The sequence below is a fragment of the Barbus barbus genome (genome assembly GCF_936440315.1).
Source record: "Barbus barbus genome assembly, chromosome: 30".
NCBI classification, from domain to species: domain Eukaryota; kingdom Metazoa; phylum Chordata; class Actinopteri; order Cypriniformes; family Cyprinidae; genus Barbus; species Barbus barbus.
In genome coordinates this window covers 8,192,978-8,212,011 of record NC_136758.1, presented here as the reverse complement: position 1 = coordinate 8,212,011, position 19,034 = coordinate 8,192,978, and the positions used below count along the sequence as shown (strand labels likewise).

The 19,034-nt window shown below is 45.2% G+C and overlaps 1 pseudogene across 1 annotated transcript; it reads right to left on the bottom strand.

Annotated features, from left to right (window-relative positions):
- Nucleotides 1-359: 359 nt before the first annotated feature.
- On the bottom strand, nt 360-11,472 carry LOC306850038 (alpha-amylase-like; annotated as a pseudogene). The gene is made up of 7 exons: nt 11,305-11,472; nt 10,994-11,111; nt 2,254-2,376; nt 2,082-2,181; nt 909-1,030; nt 670-795; nt 360-573 (listed from the first exon to the last, which is right to left on the bottom strand). The product of its transcript is annotated as an alpha-amylase-like (transcript).
- Between the last annotated feature and the right edge of the window lie 7,562 nt (nt 11,473-19,034).

The following is a 19,034-nucleotide window of genomic DNA, read 5'->3' as shown; positions in this document are numbered from 1 at the left end:
TATAAACTATTTAAACATTATCATTAAAAATCTTGTGTTTAAGATGTTATGTTATAAGATATAAGCTCTAAATACTGTTTTAAAATACAGTATGCTACTCAATACTAAAAAAAAAAGAAAAGTTTAAACATTGCATTGTTATTTCACATGTCGTGTCATCCAAATGTAGACAGCAGAGTTCACACAATCCAGTCCCTGACATGGTTGGATACACCAATTTTTAACAGTACACTGACTTGTTTGGATGCTTGTTCACTGAATTGGGAGATTACGGTTCTGTATAAAACACTGTGGTTTATCTTTTTCATATGATTCACTGTGATTGTTAACAAAAGTTCAACCTGTTAATTGATCCTGCTTTATTTTAATTCTATCCTCACTGAATCTAGTTTGGAGTCAGCATGGATGGCAATGAATGGATCCTCATCTGTGTTGCTGATGCTGAAAGTGACGGGTCCATCTGAACCCACTGACACCCGTTTTCCTGTGGAACTGCCCCCACTCTTATCTCCAGAGATCACGTCACAGTATGTACCCATGGGCAGGCCAGTGTTCAGCATCACATTCAGTGCCCTGGGACATTCATTAAATCCAGTTACGGAGTGGTTATGAGCCAATTTGTATTATAAAATGTTCATTATTCATGGATTAGTGTTGCAAGTTTTTCACCAATCATCATTGTTGATGACAATGAATCCTTTGTTGCCACGGCTGAAGGCGATCTGATTATTACCATTGTCCCACCAGCTGGAGAGAGGCTGGCCATTGACCACATTACGGAAAATCACCATATTTCTGTGGTGGGGAATAAAGCAAGTGAACAGCTGGGATTTGACTTTAGGAAAATGTGTTCAGCAGACCCATTTAAAAAAAAAACAAAAAAACACACAACAAGCCCTCACACTCACCTGATCTGGCGCCATCTGTGCTCACAGATCCACTTGTCCCCTCAGGTGGAGTCTGGGTTGATGGGTACTGGCTTAGTGGATCCATTGGCATTGCTTGGAGGGCCCATCCAGTCATTTTGATCCTGTGTTTTATTTCACCAAAACATTATTTGCTCAGGTTTTCTGAACATTTAGCACACTCATGGCACAAGTTAAGGAAAATGTGCTTTTTAGTCCCACTGAACATGACTTCAGAAAAATACATATATTTTCACAAAACATTAAAAGGAGCAACACATTTTGTCAGAAAATAAATCATAAAAGTAGTGTGTTTTGTTTAAATGTTATATAAACTTGTACAGACACACTCAGAGTAAAAGGCTCACCATCATGGTTGACACTTGTTCAAAATAATTTCCACAGTTTTTACAATATTCTGTTGATTTCAATAGCTAAAATAATTAAAATAGCCTTATTTGATAAATATACTGCCATTAAAATTTGATCATTTTAAAAACAGAAAAAAAAAAAGAAAAAACTACAGTGCTTGAAGGAGATCACATAATTTAATACAGCCTTACATTATCAACAAATTATGTTTTTAATATGATTAATATTTTCAAATAAAACATTTTCATTATAAATATGGTGATTATCTCTAAGGTTGATGCCAACTTAAAATTGTATCGATCATTTGAACCGTGCTCATCCAGTCATGGAAGTCCAAAACGTGTTTTACCCCAAATACCATACTTTCACATATCCTTCCTCAAAACCAACAAATAAACTGTTGATTTAATTACCTTGAACAAAACTGAATATTAACAAGAAAGTGGTCTCAAAATATGTTTGGTAATGTATTTTTAATTATTCTTATTTGCTACATAAATCTATAACATTTTTAATAAACATTAATTATTAGATCAGCTTAGTGCAGAATTAACTTTTCATTGCTCCTTGCAATCACATCAGCCAAATTTCCACCTACACCTATTAAAGTGAAACATGGATGTTTAGGACAGTGCTGCAGTGGGGTTCTGTGCCATCTAGTGGTTTAGGGGAAAATCAAATCAAATGCACCTTTTACCCCACTGTGCCTTTAGCCCTACTATTCATTCATGTAATGTCAAGCATGTGGGTTTAACCAACTATAAGACTTTGATGTAATCGTTATTTTTTTGTGAAAGCGTTTCCATTTCCATTCACAAAATGTCTATCCCAATGGTAGCTAGACATGACTCTGGTCAGACCGTATGGATGAGCCAACATGAGTCCTGCAGTGATCTTATAAAGCCTGAACAATTCACAATGTAAAACATACCACTCACAGTAGGAATAGTCATAGTTCTTCTGCAAAATATTTTACCTAGAGTCCCAGAATGTCAGAACAGAAACTCCACCAGCGCCGTGGCCTCTTTGATTGTCATGATTGTCCACAAACACCACAGCTCTATCAGAAGGCATGAAACCCCAACCCTCTCCCCAGTTCCTAAAACAAAACACGGTTTACAACTCTTTCGATAACTCCTAGAAGCCAAAATCATGCTCAGCAAGGTTTTAAGTACAAATGCAGATTAAAACAAGCATATACAGTGCTGCTTTAAAGTTTGTGATCTTGCAGAATCTGTGAAAATGCGAGTGATGTTAACAAAACAAGAGAGATCATACAAAATGCATGTTGTTTTTGATTTAGTACTGTCCTGAGTAAGATATTTTACATAAAATATGTTTACATTTAGTCCACAAGACAAAAAAAACCCCAGCTGAAATGATTAAATTAACCCCATTCAAAAGTTTGGGAACCCTTGGTTCTTAATACTGTGTGTGGTTATCTGGATGATCTACAACTGTTTTTTTGTTTTGTGATGGCTGTTCGCGAGTCCCTTGTTTGTTCTGAACAGTTAAACTGAGCACTGTTCTTCAGAAAAATCCTCCAGGTCCTGCAGAATCTTCAGTTTTCCAGCATCTTTTGCATATTTGAACCCTTTCCAGCAGTGACTGTCTTCTGCCCTCGGTTGAGTGTGTGGCTACTCAGCCTATGCAGTGAGCTAAACAGTAAGAGAAGGTGGTTCCAGGAATAACAGGACACAGTTTTCTTCTTAGTGTCTTTACTGAAGACCTCTCTTTTTTGATTGTAAAACTGTGAACATACAAGCAAATGTAATTAAAAATACATTATTTAACGAACCAAGACTCATAGCTGTGAATTTAAATACTGGAAGTGACCAGAGTTCAAGATATAAGAATCACAACATTACATCTTTAAATGATACAGTTTGCCACCATGTGGTTGCAGAATATACTGCAGTTTTTCAGAGCACAGATTCACAGGCAATTCAAAATACTATTCAACATATCAGTAGGAATATAACAGGTCGACTCTTTTCCTCTAGATTTAGCAGAACATGAACTCAGCAAGCCTTAATCAAAGCTACACAGTAAACGAAAGCTACTAGTTTTACTTTTTACGACCTGTATGTACAACCTGACGACCTAAATTGAGTAAAAGTAGTGTTCACATTGACTTATAAGATATTGTACAACCACATACTAAACAGAAGCTAGCAACATTAGCTTGACTTGGATTAGATAACAAACAACCTTTTGCTTGAAAGAGTTAAATGACCTCTTAAGTACCAAAAAAAATAACTAAACAAAGAAAAACAAAATTAGCAGCTAATAACTTACAGATTATGGTATGTCAAAGCTTCCCAAAGATAAGGGGACTGAGAAGAGGGAAGAATGTCAACACCTGACCTCCGGACATTTTCTCACACCGCGTGTAACTAACTTTCCTGCAGCGTCAGCACATCACCACCGAGCGCCGAGAAGAACACGCGTTATAATCCATGAAGAAGAACCCAAAAGAAACACTAAAGGAGATACTGACCCCAAGTGGAAAAAATAAAGAAATGCACCAGCGAACTAATACAATACTATAGGACATAGAGGGACAGAATACTCCCCGCCTGACATCAGTAGAATGTCATCCATAACTAGCATGCAACTACAGACAAAATACAATGAAACAAGTACCTGATTCTAAGTACTGTCTTTAGACACCAATAACACAACCTCACTTATAGGTCTTGTGTAGTATCTGAGTTCCCCCTTGCGGAAAATCTTAACCTCTATTTTCCTGACAAGTCCATCCTCACTCGGAAAGACTTTGGTGATGAGTCCAAGTGGCCAGTTGTTCCTATGTTCAAGTGCCTCCTTTAGCAGAACAACATCTCCTGTTTGCAAATTTGGTTTAACTGTTTTCCATTTGCGGCGGTTCTGAAGTCCTGAGATGAATTCCTTTTGCCATCGGCTCCAGAAAACATTTGCAAGGTATTGCACGCGCCTCCATTGCGCTCTGAAAAGATCCCTGCTCTCAAACTGACCTGGTGGGACTGGTGGGGTTGCAAATTTTTGTGTGAGTAGCATGGCAGGGGTAAGAATGGCTGGATTTTCTGGATCTGTAGAAACTGCCGTGAGCGGACGAGCATTTACTATTGCAGTGACTTCAGCCATTAATGTCACTAATATCTCATGGGTAAGTTTTGCATTTCTATGTTCTAGGAGCATTGCATCGAGGATTTTGCGTGGATTCTATAATCTCAATGTGGATGGCGCGTGTGCTCATACATGAGAATATGACTCCCCATCGCTTAGCGTCCGATTGTCCACCACGCGTTTTTCTGACTGTGACAGGCCAGGGGCCGAACACATCAAGGCCTACATATGTAAAAGGAGGGTCCGTGGACAACCTGTCTTCAGGTAGCTCAGCCATGATCTGTTCCTGTTGTCTGCCCCTTAGTTTGCGGCATGTGACGCAGTTGAATATCACTCTGCTTATTGCTCTTTTACCACCCACAATCCAAAAACCTGCAGTCCTGACTGCCCCTTCAGTAAAATGTCTGCCCTGGTGGCATACTTTCTTATGGAAGTGTTCTATAATGAGCTGGGCGAGGTGGTGCTTTCCAGGGATGAGTATGGGATTTGTTTCGTCCGATGTCAACTGTGCACGTTTTAGTCTCCCGCCCACTCTGAGGATTCCATTTGTGTCGACAATAGGGCTCAGTTTACTAAGTGGGCTTGAGTTTTTCAGGGGCACACTTTTCTCAACTTGTCTTATGTCCTCAGCGTAAACTTCTCTTTGAACAGTGTGGATGATGGTGTTCTTGGCCTGGTTGAGTTGTTTTTCAGCTAGATGTTCATTACAGCTGTGCCAGCCATGACAGGAGCCCTCTATGTTCGGCTTAAATGACAGGGCAATGTGTTGGAGTTTGGATATAGCTTTAAGTAGTACATTCCAACTCGAAAACCTTTCAAATCTGACACTACTGAGTCTATCCTCTGAGAGAGAGGTGGCACAAGTAGTGACCTCCGGTCGCAGTTCATTGTCAGTCTCTGGGTCTACAAGATCAAACAACTCTGCCTGTGCTTGACTTTCTCCTGAATTGGAAAGGAAAGCGGGTCCACTGATCCATGTGGAGTTAGAGAGCTGCTCAGCGGGTAGTGCTCGTGTGGCGTGATCAGCAGGATTTAAATGAGTGGGCACGTAATGCCATTGGTGAGCTTGTGTGAAGCGCCTAATACGTTCCACTCGGTTATGCACATAAACATGAAAGCGTCTCTTTTTGTTAAAGATGTAACCGAGCACTACCTTGGAGTCTGAGTAGAAGTTCACCTGCTCGACAGCGATGTCCAGCTCCTCCAGGACTAACTCGGCCACCTCCACAGCCAGGACTGCTGCGCAAAGTTCAAGCCTAGGTACGGTGATGTCTGGTTTAGGGGAAAGCCGTGCTTTGCCGAGAAGGAAACCCACTTCACTGTGTCCATCTCTATCTGTGAGTTTGAGGTAAGCGACAGCGCCCACTGCCTTAGTGGAGGCATCACAAAAAACATGGATCTCCTTAGTTAGAGCTGCAGATAGTGGTATTGAGGTGTACATTCTGGGGATTTCAAGTTGTTGTAGATATTTGAGGGAGTCTTTCCATTGTTGCCACTGTTGTAATTTGTCTTTAGGCAGTTCGGTATCCCATTTACAAATGTCAGTGGAAATGCCTCTCATTATGGCCCTGCCTTCTACAATGACTGGGACAGCAAAGCCAAGCGGGTCGTACACACTATTAATGACTGACAGCACTCCTCGTTTAGTGAAGGGCTTTTCATTGACTGTTACCTGAAACTTGAACAGGTCTGAGGACAGATCCCAGCCCAAGCCTAAGCTGCGCTGCATAGGTGGGGTAGTCTGCCAGAGGTCAAGGCCCTGCATGTCCGTTGCAAGGTCCTCACTTGGGAAAGCACTTGTGATGATAGGACAGTTGGACGAGATTTTGTGCAAGCGTATATTACACTGAGCCAGCATCTTCTGAGCTCTACAGAGAATGTCGATGGCCTCATCTGCGGAAGAGAATGATTTCAGTCCATCGTCTACATAAAAGTGACGCTCAATGAACTCCCTTGCATCACTGCCGTATTCCCCCTCTCCCTCCATAGCTGACCGTTTCAGTCCATAGATAGCCACTGAAGGGGAGGGGCAGTTCCCAAATACATGTACTCTCATCCTAAATTCCTGCACTTCCCCATCCAGATCATGGTTTTTGAACCACAAGAAGCGAAGGTAGTTGCGGTGGTCCTCTCTGACCAGAAAGTTGTGGAACATTTGCTCCACGTCTGCCATGACTGCGTATGGGTCAGACCTGAAACGCATCAAAACTCCCACAAGAGTGTTATTGAGATCCGGCCCTTTTAGTAGCACGTCATTGAGAGAAACATTACTACATTGAGCACTCGAATCAAAGACTACCCTAATTTTCTCTGGCTTTTGATGGTGGTAAACTCCAAAACTTGGGAGATACCAGCATTCTTGGTCTGAAGTAAGAGCAGGAGCTGGTTCGGCATGGCCCTTACTGAAGATTTTATCCAAAAACTCAACATAATGCTCCCTCATTTTAGGTTTCCTTTTCAACGTTTTGCGGAGCGACATTAAGCGACTGAGGGCCTGGTCCCTGTTGTTGGGCAAACGCTGCCTGGGGGTGCGGAACGGGAGAGGAGCTACCCAATTGTTCGCATCATCCTTTGCAAAGTCTTTGTGCATAATGTCCAAGAACAAAGCATCATCTGCTGAAAGTGCCACTTTGTCATCGTCTGCTGTTTGCTGGAAAATGTGTCTGCCCAATTCAGCTTGTGTCTTAAGTGTATGACAGCTTTCTGTGTATTTGTCTTTGATATGGATTTTGTTCTCACAGGGCCTGAGGAAGGTAGGGCGGCCGTTGTCAAGAATGTTTGTCTTATAAGTGTTCACTGTGGGTTTGTGGGCACCTGAGAGGCAGACATCGCCTATAACTACCCATCCCAGATCAAGGCATTGAGCATAAGGGGCACTGTTTGGGCCATTCACCTGACTGCGAACCTTGTGAGCTTCGATGATATCCCTGCCTAAGAGGAGGAGGATTTTTGCTGATGGGTCCAGAGGAGGAATCTGCGAAGCGATTGTCTGTAGATGAGGGTGAGCCGATGCAGCCTCAGAGGTGGGAATCTCTTCCCTGTTATCTGGAATCTGATCACATTCTGTTAGTATGGGCAGCAGCATGGACACTTTTCCATTTACATCCTCAATCACAAAGTCACTAGCTCTGCGCCCTCCGATCTCTGATAAGCCAGCGCATGTTTTCATGGTGTATGGGAGTATGGTACCTTTTACATTAAACATGTCAAAGAAGGCAGACCTGGCTAAGGATGAATTGCTTTGGTCATCTAACATGGCGTACATCCTCCTTTTCTTTTCGGGGAATGTGCGGGGATACACATTGACTAAGCAAATCTTAGAGCAGGATTTACCTTTGAGGCCTTGGCCACACACTTCTGTGCAACTGGTTGTAGTTACAGTGCTTGGGGAATCGGACTCCCCGCCGTGGCTCTGAGGCAGAGGGTTAGAGTCTTTAGGTGTCCACGGAGGTGGACCAGCATGCATGGCGGACACGTGCACATCACTATTACATTCTGAGCATTGGATAATGGCTTTACAGTCTCTAGCTCTGTGACTTGTGGAAGAACAACACTTATAACAAATAGCGTGTTCTTTGAGGATACCTTTTCTTTCGTCCAGTGTTTTTGTCCTAAATCCCCTGCATTTAGCGAGTGAATGGGGCTTGTGGTGAATAGGACACTGCTTGTCCGGATTGAGAACGGATGTTTGAGCTGTGCTGTTTGTTTGACTGATATCTATTTTGTTCACTGCAACAGGAACTCTGTATCTGGTTGGTTTTACTAGAGTTTTGTCAACTCTTGGAGCTACTATGTTTGAACTTTGTAACATAAAGCTAGGGTCTGTTTTCATTTCAGCATAGTCATTTACAAACTGAACAAAATATGAGAAAGGTGGGTAAACTGCACCATTGTCTCGTTTATATTTTGTCCCTTGTTTCACCCATGACTCCTGGAGTCCGTAAGGGAGCTTTTCAACTATCGGGTTTATCCCCCTTGGGGTATCGAGAAAGCTAAGGCCTGGCAGATAATTTTCACTTTGTGCATACTCTAACTCTAGCAGAAGATCTGCAAGCTCCTGCAGCAGGTGAGCGTCCTTATTGGATATCCTTGGAAAAGTCTGTAAGCGTTGGAAGAGTGATGCCTCGACTACCTCTGGAGAGCCGTAACTCTTGTCTAGACGCTGCCACAAACGTTGGAGGCCTGCTTGTGGGTTGTTCACATGGACCGCCCTGATCCTCAGAGCATTTTGAAGTGACTCCCCGCTGAGCCACTTGGTTAGAAGGTCAAGCTCTTCGCTGGGCTTGAGGCTGAGGCCGTCTATGGCGTTGCAGAAGATGGACTTCCAGGACAAGTAGGACTCAGGACGATTGTCGAAAACCTTGAATCCCGTTGTCAGCAGATCACGGCGTGCTAGGTAGGCTGCTAGATGCGACAGTTCCGTCTGAGGAGTCGCTGAAGGTCTAGGCTGGGATGAAATGTCCATTTTTATGTATGTAGGAGGGGACTTCAGCTGCTCCCTGTCTACAAAATCAGTGAGATGTTCACCTGGAGAGGAAGCGACTGGTTTTTGGCTCTGTTGTAGATAGTGAGAGTCGTTATGACTGACCAGTTGTCCTGTGTCAGGCTTTTCTTCTTTCACTTCCGAACTGAAGTTGGTGAATTCAGCATTCACATAGTCTCGAGCACGTCTGATGGAAGGAGGCGTCCTAGGGGAGATGCCTTGCTCAGTGAGGTCGATGGCGTGGTGCTCCTCGTCGGCTGCCGCTTCCAGGACATGAGCTGCAGCAAGCGCTGCTTCAGCCTCACCCTCCTTTTTCAGAGCGTTTAGCGTTGCCTCGATGCGCGCCTTCTCAACCTCCATGTCGATCTGGCGTTTGGCATACTGTGCTCTTGTGCGGGCGGCTTCTGCGTCTGCTCGGGCTCGTGCTGCAACTTGGCTGGTAGACGAACAGCGTGAAGAACGTGAGTAGCACTCCGACCGGGCCACCATCTGGGACATAGGCGGTGTAGCTTCAGGCTGAGACATCTTGGGTGCTTGATAAGTAGATAATCTTTTTACTCTTCTGCCCTCGGTTGAGTGTGTGGCTACTCAGCCTATGCAGTGAGCTAAACAGTAAGAGAAGGTGGTTCCAGGAATAACAGGACACAGTTTTCTTCTTAGTGTCTTTACTGAAGACCTCTCTTTTTTGATTGTAAAACTGTGAACATACAAGCAAATGTAATTAAAAATACATTATTTAACGAACCAAGACTCATAGCTGTGAATTTAAATACTGGAAGTGACCAGAGTTCAAGATATAAGAATCACAACATTACATCTTTAAATGATACAGTTTGCCACCATGTGGTTGCAGAATATACTGCAGTTTTTCAGAGCACAGATTCACAGGCAATTCAAAATACTATTCAACATATCAGTAGGAATATAACAGGTCGACTCTTTTCCTCTAGATTTAGCAGAACATGAACTCAGCAAGCCTTAATCAAAGCTACACAGTAAACGAAAGCTACTAGTTTTACTTTTTACGACCTGTATGTACAACCTGACGACCTAAATTGAGTAAAAGTATTGTTCACATTGACTTATAAGATATTGTACAACCACATACTAAACAGAAGCTAGCAACATTAGCTTGACTTGGATTAGATAACAAACAACCTTTTGCTTGAAAGAGTTAAATGACCTCTTAAGTACCAAAAAAAATAACTAAACAAAGAAAAACTAAATTAGCAGCTAATAACTTACAGATTATGGTATGCCAAAGCTTCCCAAAGATAAGGGGACTGAGAAGAGGGAAGAATGTCAACACCTGACCTCCGGACATTTTCTCACACCGCGTGTAACTAACTTTCCTGCAGCGTCAGCACATCACCACCGAGCGCCGAGAAGAACACGCGTTATAATCCATGAAGAAGAACCCAAAAGAAACACTAAAGGAGATACTGACCCCAAGTGGAAAAAATAAAGAAATGCACCAGCGAACTAATACAATACTATAGGACATAGAGGGACAGAATAGACTGTATGATTTTGAGATTCATCTTTTCACACTGAGGACGATTGAGGGACTCAAAAACAACAATTAAAAAAGGCTCAAACATTCACTGATGTTCCTGAAGGAAACACGATGCGTTAAGGGCCGGGGGGTGAAAACTTTTGAACAGGATGAAGATGTCAATTTTTCTTATTTTGTAGAAATATATATATTTTTTCCATTTAGTACTGCCCTTCGGAAGCAACAGAAGATACTTGCATGCTTCCCAGAAGACAACTTAAGTACAATTTACCTTGCTCTTCAAATTCAAAAAGTTTTCACCCCCCGGATCATAATTAATTGATGGGGTTATATAATTTCAGCTATTTTTTTTGTCTTGTGGACTATATGTAAACATCTTTTATGTAAAATATCTTACTCAGTACAGTACTAAATAAAAACTAACATGCATTTTGCATGATCTCTCTTAATTTGTTAAAATGACTCACATTTTCACAGATTCTGCAAGGGGTTCACAAACTTTCAAGCAGCACTGTATAAAAGAATATATGGCTACTCAATGCTGCATTTGACCAATCAGAATCAAGTTTTCCAGAGCGCTGTATCATAATTTAAATTACTCTTTCATACTTGAGATAGCTTAGCTTTTCTTTGTCCCATTTACGAATGACTCTACCCAGTTTTGCACTGTACTTGAATTCTGTCACTCTTCCAAGTTCACTACAATACTCGCACTTGGGGGAGAGATCTGGAAAATTAAACACAAAAAAGAACTTCTTGTATAGGTTTTTACATTTTTATAATACTTTATCATTCAAAACCTTCTGTCCATATCTAATCTGAAAGCTCAGGAAGTCTCAAAACAATCACATCTATCATTTTGTTACTTAAAAATAGTGCAGGCGAATTTGTGCTGGAATCAATAAGAATTATAAACATACCTGAACTCCTCCGTAGCTATTTGGTGCCAGGTATCTCTCACATTCTTTAGCTATATCTGCCCACTGCCACTCAAACAGATGAACAATGGTGGTCCTATTATGTTTAGTGTTTGGGTTGTGCTGGGCAAGACACAGTCCAACAAGTGTTGCCACAATCAGAAGCTTCATTGTGCCTTTGTGCAGAGGAAAACAGCTTAGGGTGAGTGATCGCAGCGTCATAAACACAATGCAATGAATGCTGAAAAATAATCTACAGTCGAAGAGACTACAACACATGTAAAGTGCCGTTGCTCTCACGGTGTAGTTGCTTGAACCGACACGGAAATCCTGAACCGACTCCCAATGTTAATGTTTAAATTGCAGTTGGTAATAATTCATTTTTGTAAATGGTAAAGACAAATGCGTTAACGAACATGTAATGTCTTTTGTTTCTCTAATGCACAAACTTCACATGATAGTTAAAAAAAAAAAAAACTAAGACTAAATTATTGCTGAAGAATCTCATCTGTTTTAAATCTCGTTATAAAGAAACAGTGCTTTCCACCATCTGATTTTGTTTCGCAATATTAGTAGCTCTTGTCCTTGACTTCTCTCAGATTATGCCAAACCATTATCTATAAAACAGTGCTGCCAAAAGCAATTTACTGTCAGAACTGGTTATTTGTTACAAGTGAAATAGTGTATGATTTTAAATTTTAAATTGATAGATAGATCGATAGATACACACACATACTTTTGTCCCCTCCAAAAGTATTGGGACAGTGAGGCCAATTCCTTTATTTTTGCTGTAGACTGAAACCATTTGGGTTTGACGTCAAAAGATAAATATCAGACAAGAAATTTACATGTCGGCTTTTATTTCCAGGTATTTTCATCTGGATCTGACTGTCACGAGTCTGGGCCCTGTGCTTCTCCCTGTCGCCACTAGAGGTCACCATCTCCCTTCCTCCCGGACTCACCTCACGTAATCACATACACCTGCCACATCACATACACCTGCCACACTCATTACACCCGCAGCTGTTCCCCATTACCACGGACTATATAGTCTCCCCTCTCCTACCACTCTGTCTGGTTGCATTATTTGTTATTTGTCATTGGATGTGTTGCAGTGTTTTGTTTCGAGTGTTTGCTCTGGGCTGGGATACACGCACCTCATTGCCGTTTTTGTGTCCCAGTCCTTTTATGTTTTGTTTTTTGTGCCGTGTTGGCCTTTTTGTTGCTCATTAAAAGAACCTTACCTGCAATTGGACCCTGACCTCGTCTTTTCACGGCGTCCCGTGACACTGACACACAACTTAGAAGATATCACCTTTTGTTTGAACCCACCTATTTTTGATGTAAGCAAAAGTATTGGAACAGATAGAATTAACAGATTAAAGTGAAAAAGACTTAATATAGGGGGGGGGGGGGGGGGTTACCCCCTTCAGTCTCCTCTTTAGCAGATAAAAGGCATGCTCTATAGGGTTTAAGCCTGGAGATTGACTTGGCCAGTCTAAAACCTTCCACTTCTTGCCCCTGATGAACTCCTTTGTTGTTTTGGCAGTGTGTTTTGAGTCATTATCTTGCTGCATGATGAAGGATCTCCAAATCAGTTTGGTTGCATCTTTCTTTAAATTGGCAGACAAAATGTTTCTGTAGACTGGCCGAGTGGTTTGCATCTTCTGGTGTAGCCTCTGTACTTGTGATCATGAAGTCTTCTGCGAACAGTAGATTGTGATGCCTTCACTCCTGCCCTCTGGAGGTTGTTGCTGATCTCACTTACAGTTATTTTAGGGTCTTTCCTGACAGCTCTCACAATGTTTCTGTCATCAACTGCAGTTGTTTTCCGTGGTCTACCTGTTCAATGTCTGTTACTTAGTACACCAGTGGCTTCTTTCTTCTTCAGGACATTCAAAATGGTTGAAATGGCTATGGCCAATGTCGAACACGGGTCAGTAATTCTGATAAGATGTCGGACATGGGTCAGTAATTCTGATAAGATGTCGGACACGGGTCAGTAATTCTGATAAGATGTCGGACACGGGTCAGTAATTCTGATAAACTGTCGGACACGGGTCGGAAATTCTGATAAACTGTAGGACACAGGTCCGGTCATTCTGATAAGCTGTCGGACACGGGTCGGTAATTTTGATAAACTGTCGGACACTGGTCGGTAATTCTGATAAGCTGTCGGACACGGGTCGGTAATTCTGATAAACTGTCGGACACGGGTCAGTAATTCTGATAAGATGTCGGACACGGGTCAGTAATTCTGATAAACTGTCGGACACGGGTCGGAAATTCTGATAAACTGTAGGACACAGGTCCGGTCATTCTGATAAGCTGTCGGACACGGGTCGGTAATTTTGATAAACTGTCGGACACTGGTCGGTAATTCTGATAAGCTGTCGGACACGGGTCGGTAATTCTGATATAAACTGTCGGACACGGGTCGGTAATTCTGATAAACTGTCGGACACGGGTCGGTAATTCTGATAAACTGTCGGACACGGGTCGGTAATTCTGATAAGCTGTCGGACACGGGTCGGTAATTCTGATAAACTGTCGGACACGGGTCGGTAATTCTGATAAACTGTCGGACACTGGTTGGTAATTCTGATAAGCTGTCGGACACGGGTCGGTAATTCTGATAAGATGTCGGACACGGTTCAGTAATTCTGATAAACTGTCGGACACTGGTCGGTAATTCTGATAAACTGTCGGACACAGGTCTGTAATTCTGATAAGCTGTCGGACACGGGTCGGTAATTCTGATAAACTGTCGGACACGGGTCGGTAATTCTGATAAACTGTCGGACACGGGTCGGGCTAGGGCTTAAATTTGAGGCAGGGCTCTAGTACATTTGCCATTTTAGAAAGTTCTACTTCTGTAGTTATTTTGGTGAAAGTAACTCAAAAGTAATACAGGAGTCATGCAACACATTACAATTCTAAGACAGTAATATTGTAAGGTAAGGAATTACTTTTAAATAACAGTAAGAAGTAATCTATAATGTATTACAGTTTGGAAGTAACTTGCACAACACTGTCTTTAATAATAGGAGATGAATTACGCAGTTCATCTTCAGGAACTCGAGCTGCGTCAACGATGCTTTGGGGAACGCCTACAGCGTAACCGGCTCTGAATACCAATCAAATCTGTCCAGAAAATGGGAAGGGACATCACGGGCGAGGTGATGTAATGACCAGCTGGTATAAAAGCACGTGCGGTGAAACCGGCATCAGCTTTCTGTCATTCAGCTAAGCGCTCTGTGTCTTGTGAGTCCTATTTACCGTTGTCTGTCTGTTTTGTAAACATGTCAAAGCGAAGTGGGAAAAGGAGTGAGGCGCAATACGGGCTGTGTTCTTCCATGCAAACGTTATTTGTGTGCGGAGGATATACACAATCTGTGTGCTTTGCTTGGGAGCGAGGCATGCGGAGGCAGCCCTCGAGGGGGCTGTCTGTCCGCACTGCGAGGGTTTTCCTCTGCGTGTGCTTCGCTCCCGAAAGGCTCTCTTCTCCGGAGAGGGCTCTTTCACTAGCGTTCCCCGCGGCACTGGACCAGCTTCCGCTGAGGCGGAGCGGAGACGGCGTTCGTGGGGTTCGCAACGGGATCTGGCAGAGAGATCGGAGACGAGCGAGTCTCTTTCTCCATCCTCACCTGCCGGATCCCGCGACCGCTCCTCGAGTCCGGAAGCACGCGCGGCGGTTTTTTTCCCCTCGGGCAGCGGCATCGGCGCTTCTCGCGTCTTCCTCCGAGGAGGTTGACATGGGAGGCGTCGAGCAAGTTGCACCCACTCTGTCGCCCCATATGAGGAGCCTGTGGAGTGTCTTGTCAAACCACAGAGAGGGTTATACTAGCGTTCTCTGCGGTTTCAGACTCACCTCCACATCGGAGCCTGCCTTTTTTTCCCCGACCTCCACACTGAGGTGTCGAGATCGTAGGGAAAATATTTCGGTCCGCCTTTTCGTCCCCTCATTCTATTACTACGGTAGTGTGATGGGGACGAGTGAGCGCGGTTACAGAGCGATGCCGCGGGTGGAACAGACGCTTGCGAGCTATCTGTCCCCTGACGCTGCGTCGTCTCTGAAGGCAAGGGGTACGCGGCAGCAGGTCGGGCTGGCTTATGTCTGCACATCATGGTGGCATGCCAGGCTGACCTGCTCAAGTAGTTGGATGAGGGCAAGGGATTTAGTGCGGAGCACATCGGTGAACTCCGCAAAACCGCTGATTTGTCTCTCCGCGCCGCCAGGGAGACCATCAAGGCGATCTATGGCAGCCCTGGTGGTGGCGGAAAGGCATCTTTGGTTGACCCTGTCGGATTTATGAAAAACCGCGACAGGGCCTTCCTTCTGGACGCCCCACTTTGCCTTCTGGCCTTTTTTGCTTCAGGGCGCAGCGGTCTCCAGCGAGCGCATATCTCAGTTTCTTCCGCCCGCTATCGTAGCGGAGCTGAGATGCTCGCCACCCCTTCGGGGGTCTCTGGAGCAGCTAGTTCGGCCGTTCCCTGCCAGGGTTCCGCTTCAGGGCACCAAACTAGCCGCTCCGGGTTACACCAGAGGCCAGTCTCGAGAGACTGGTTCCCTTAGTAGACTATTTCGCAGCGTGAATACTACTGCCAAATGTGTCTCGATGGGTCCTGCGCACTGTAGAGAGAGGCTACAGAATCCAGTTCGATTCTCATCCGCCTCAATTCAATGGGGTGAATTCCACGTTAGTGGGCCCTGAGCAGGCTCTGGTAATGGAACAAGAGGTAGATACTCTCTTAAGGAAGGAAGCCATCGAGGTGGGTCCTCCTTACAAAGAGAGTCCGGGTTCTACAGCCGGTACTTCATGGTTCCAAGGAGGATGGAGGATTGCGTCCCATTTTAGATCTGCATCAGGTGAACCGCTCAGTCTGCAAGACTGAAGTTCAAGATGCGCAGGTAAGTATCTCAGATCAAGTCCGAGGACTGGTTTGACACGTAGATCTAAAGACGCATACTTCCATGTCTCCGTCCTTCCCACTCACAGGAAGTTCCTGAGGTTTGCTTTTGGGGGCAAAGCTTACCAATATCAGGTGCTTCCCTTCAGCCTAGCACTCTCACCCCACACTTTTACGAGTGTGTGGGCGCCGCGTTAGCTACGTGGCGCCCGCATACTCAATTACATCGACCATTGGTTGATTCTCGCTCTATCGGCTCAACATTGAGGTGTTGTTCTCGCTCTCTTAAAAGTGTTGGGGTTAAGACTGAACCCCAAGGAAAGTGTGCTTTCTCCATTACAGAGAACCACTTATCTGGGGGTGGTGGGGATTCGACCACAGTGCAGGCACGTATGTCTCCTGCTCGGATCGAGTCAATCCTCACGAAAGTCAGGAGGGTGAAAGAAGGCCAGTCACTCACTGTCAAGCAGTTTCAGACACTGCTGGGTCTGGTGGCAGCTGCGTCCAATGGGATACCTTTTGGCCTGCTGAACATGAGACCCCTACAGTGGTGGCTTAAGACCAAGGGGTTCTCCCCGAGGGGAAACCCGCTTCGCATGATCAAGGTCACGCGGCGGTGCCTACGTGCCTTGGACATGTGGCGACAACCTTGGTTCTTGTCCCAGGGCCTGGTGTGGGGAGCTCCATGTCGCAGCGCACGCTAGCGACGGACGCATCCCTCACCGGTTGGGGAGCGGTCATGAGTGGCCACCCTGCCCACGGTCGGTGGAGAGGTCATCATCTCGCCTGGCACATCAACAGGCTCGAGATGCTGGCCGTGTTTCAGGCTCTGAAATACTTTCTCCCAGACCTAAGAGGTTGCCATGTGTTAGTTCGCACCGACAACACATCGGTGGTCTCTTTTAGCAACCACCAAGGAAGTCTGCGGTTCGTGCCCCCTGTACAGGCTGGCGCACCAGATCCTTGTGTGGGCTATGAGGCCGAGCTCTCCTGGTTGGTCGAGCTGGCATTGCTCCCCTCAACTTTGAGGGTCACCTTTGAGCATGCCGCTCCCTTCTGAGCATCTGAGTTAGTATCTCAATGGGGAGCAGACACCCTGTCGAGGCAGGGGCTGTTATCCGGGGAATGGATGCTTCACACCGAGGTGGTGAAGCAGATCTAGAGAGTGTTTGGCCAGGCTCATGCGGACCTCCTCGCTACTCAGGCAGCGCAATGTCCCCTCTGGTACTCTCTACGTCATCCAGCTCCGAGGGGCTGGATGCCGTGGTACAGACGTGGCCGAGGCTTCGTCTGTATGCCTTTACCCCGATTGCTCTGCTCCCCGGAGTTCTGGTGAGAGTGTGCCGGGACGGACTCTGGCTGATTTAATAGCCCTGTTCTGGCCGGGCCGAGTATGGTTCTCGGACTTGATTTCCCTCCCCGACGGCTCTCCATGGAGATTCCAGTCAGGAGGGATCTCCTCTCACAGGCAGGAGGCACCTTGTGCATCCCCGCCCGGAGTTGTGGAAGCTGTGGGTGTGGCCCCTGAGGGGGCACAGCTCATAGCTTCCGGTCTCTCAACCAAGGTTGTTGAGACCATTCTCCACTCCAGAGCTCCCTCTACGAGGAGACGGTACGCCCTGAAGTGGCTTCACTTCATGGTGCGGAGATCGCCAGCTCGACCCAGTTAACTGCTCGGTAGGTACAGTGCTGGAGTTCCTGCAGGCTCGACTCTCCGCAGGGTTAGCCCACTCCACCTTGAAGGTCTATGTGGCGGCAATTTCTGCTTACCACACCCCTCTTGGTGGACTGACAGTGGGCGCACAACCCCTAGTTACACATTTCCTCCGTGGTGCACTGAGGCTAAGGCCTCCGGTACGGTCTCGGGTCCCTCCTTGGGACCTGGCTGTGGTGTCCCAACACACGTTGGGAGTCAGGGCTCATTCCACTAGGAGTGTGGTGGCCTCCAAGGCCTTTCTCGCAGGTGTCCCTATCCAGGACATCTGCAATGCTGCGGGTTGGTCCACGCCTCTGACCTTTGTCAGATTCTATGGCCTGGACATGCGAGCCACTCCAGGTTCTTCCGTTCTCTTGCCATAGCTGAGCTCCTCTTTGGACACACAGGGCAGGGGCGTGGAAGTCTGGTGCCGTTGGTATCTCGTTCCCCAAAGCGTCGTCGACGCAGCTCGAGTTCCTGAATAGGAACGTCTTAGGTTACTTATGTAACCCCAGTTCCTCGAGGGAACGAGACGCTGCGTCACGGGGCCACACTTCCGGCATCCCTGCCAGCACTTGCTTCATTCTAGAAGCTGATGCCGGTTTCACCGCACATGCTTTTATACCAGCTGGTCATTACGTCACCTCCCCTGTGACGTCCCTTCCCATTTTCTGGACAGATTTGATTGGTATTCAGAGCCGGTTACGCTGTAGGCGTTCCCCAAAGCGTCGTCGACGCAGCGTCTCGTTCCCTCGAGGAACTGGGGTTACATAAGTAACCTAAGACGATTTCAGTGATCGTATGGTAATCATTGCCTTTTTCGCATTTTCATGTTTATATCATTGCAAAAACAACGTCTATTTATAGACAAGTAATCTGCCACTTACATATACTCATACATTATACATTATACATTACCATTCTGCATAATACATTTCAAAAGCCAGCTAAATTCTTTCATAATTTACCTGCTACAAGGCATTTCCAAGAATAAATATCACTGCTATGGTTCATGTCCTAAAACAAACAAACTGTTAGTATAATACCAACAAACAGAACTACATCTACACTCGCGAGCGGAATCTTCTCCGAGCAGCCAGTGTTTAGCACGGACAGCTTTGAGCGC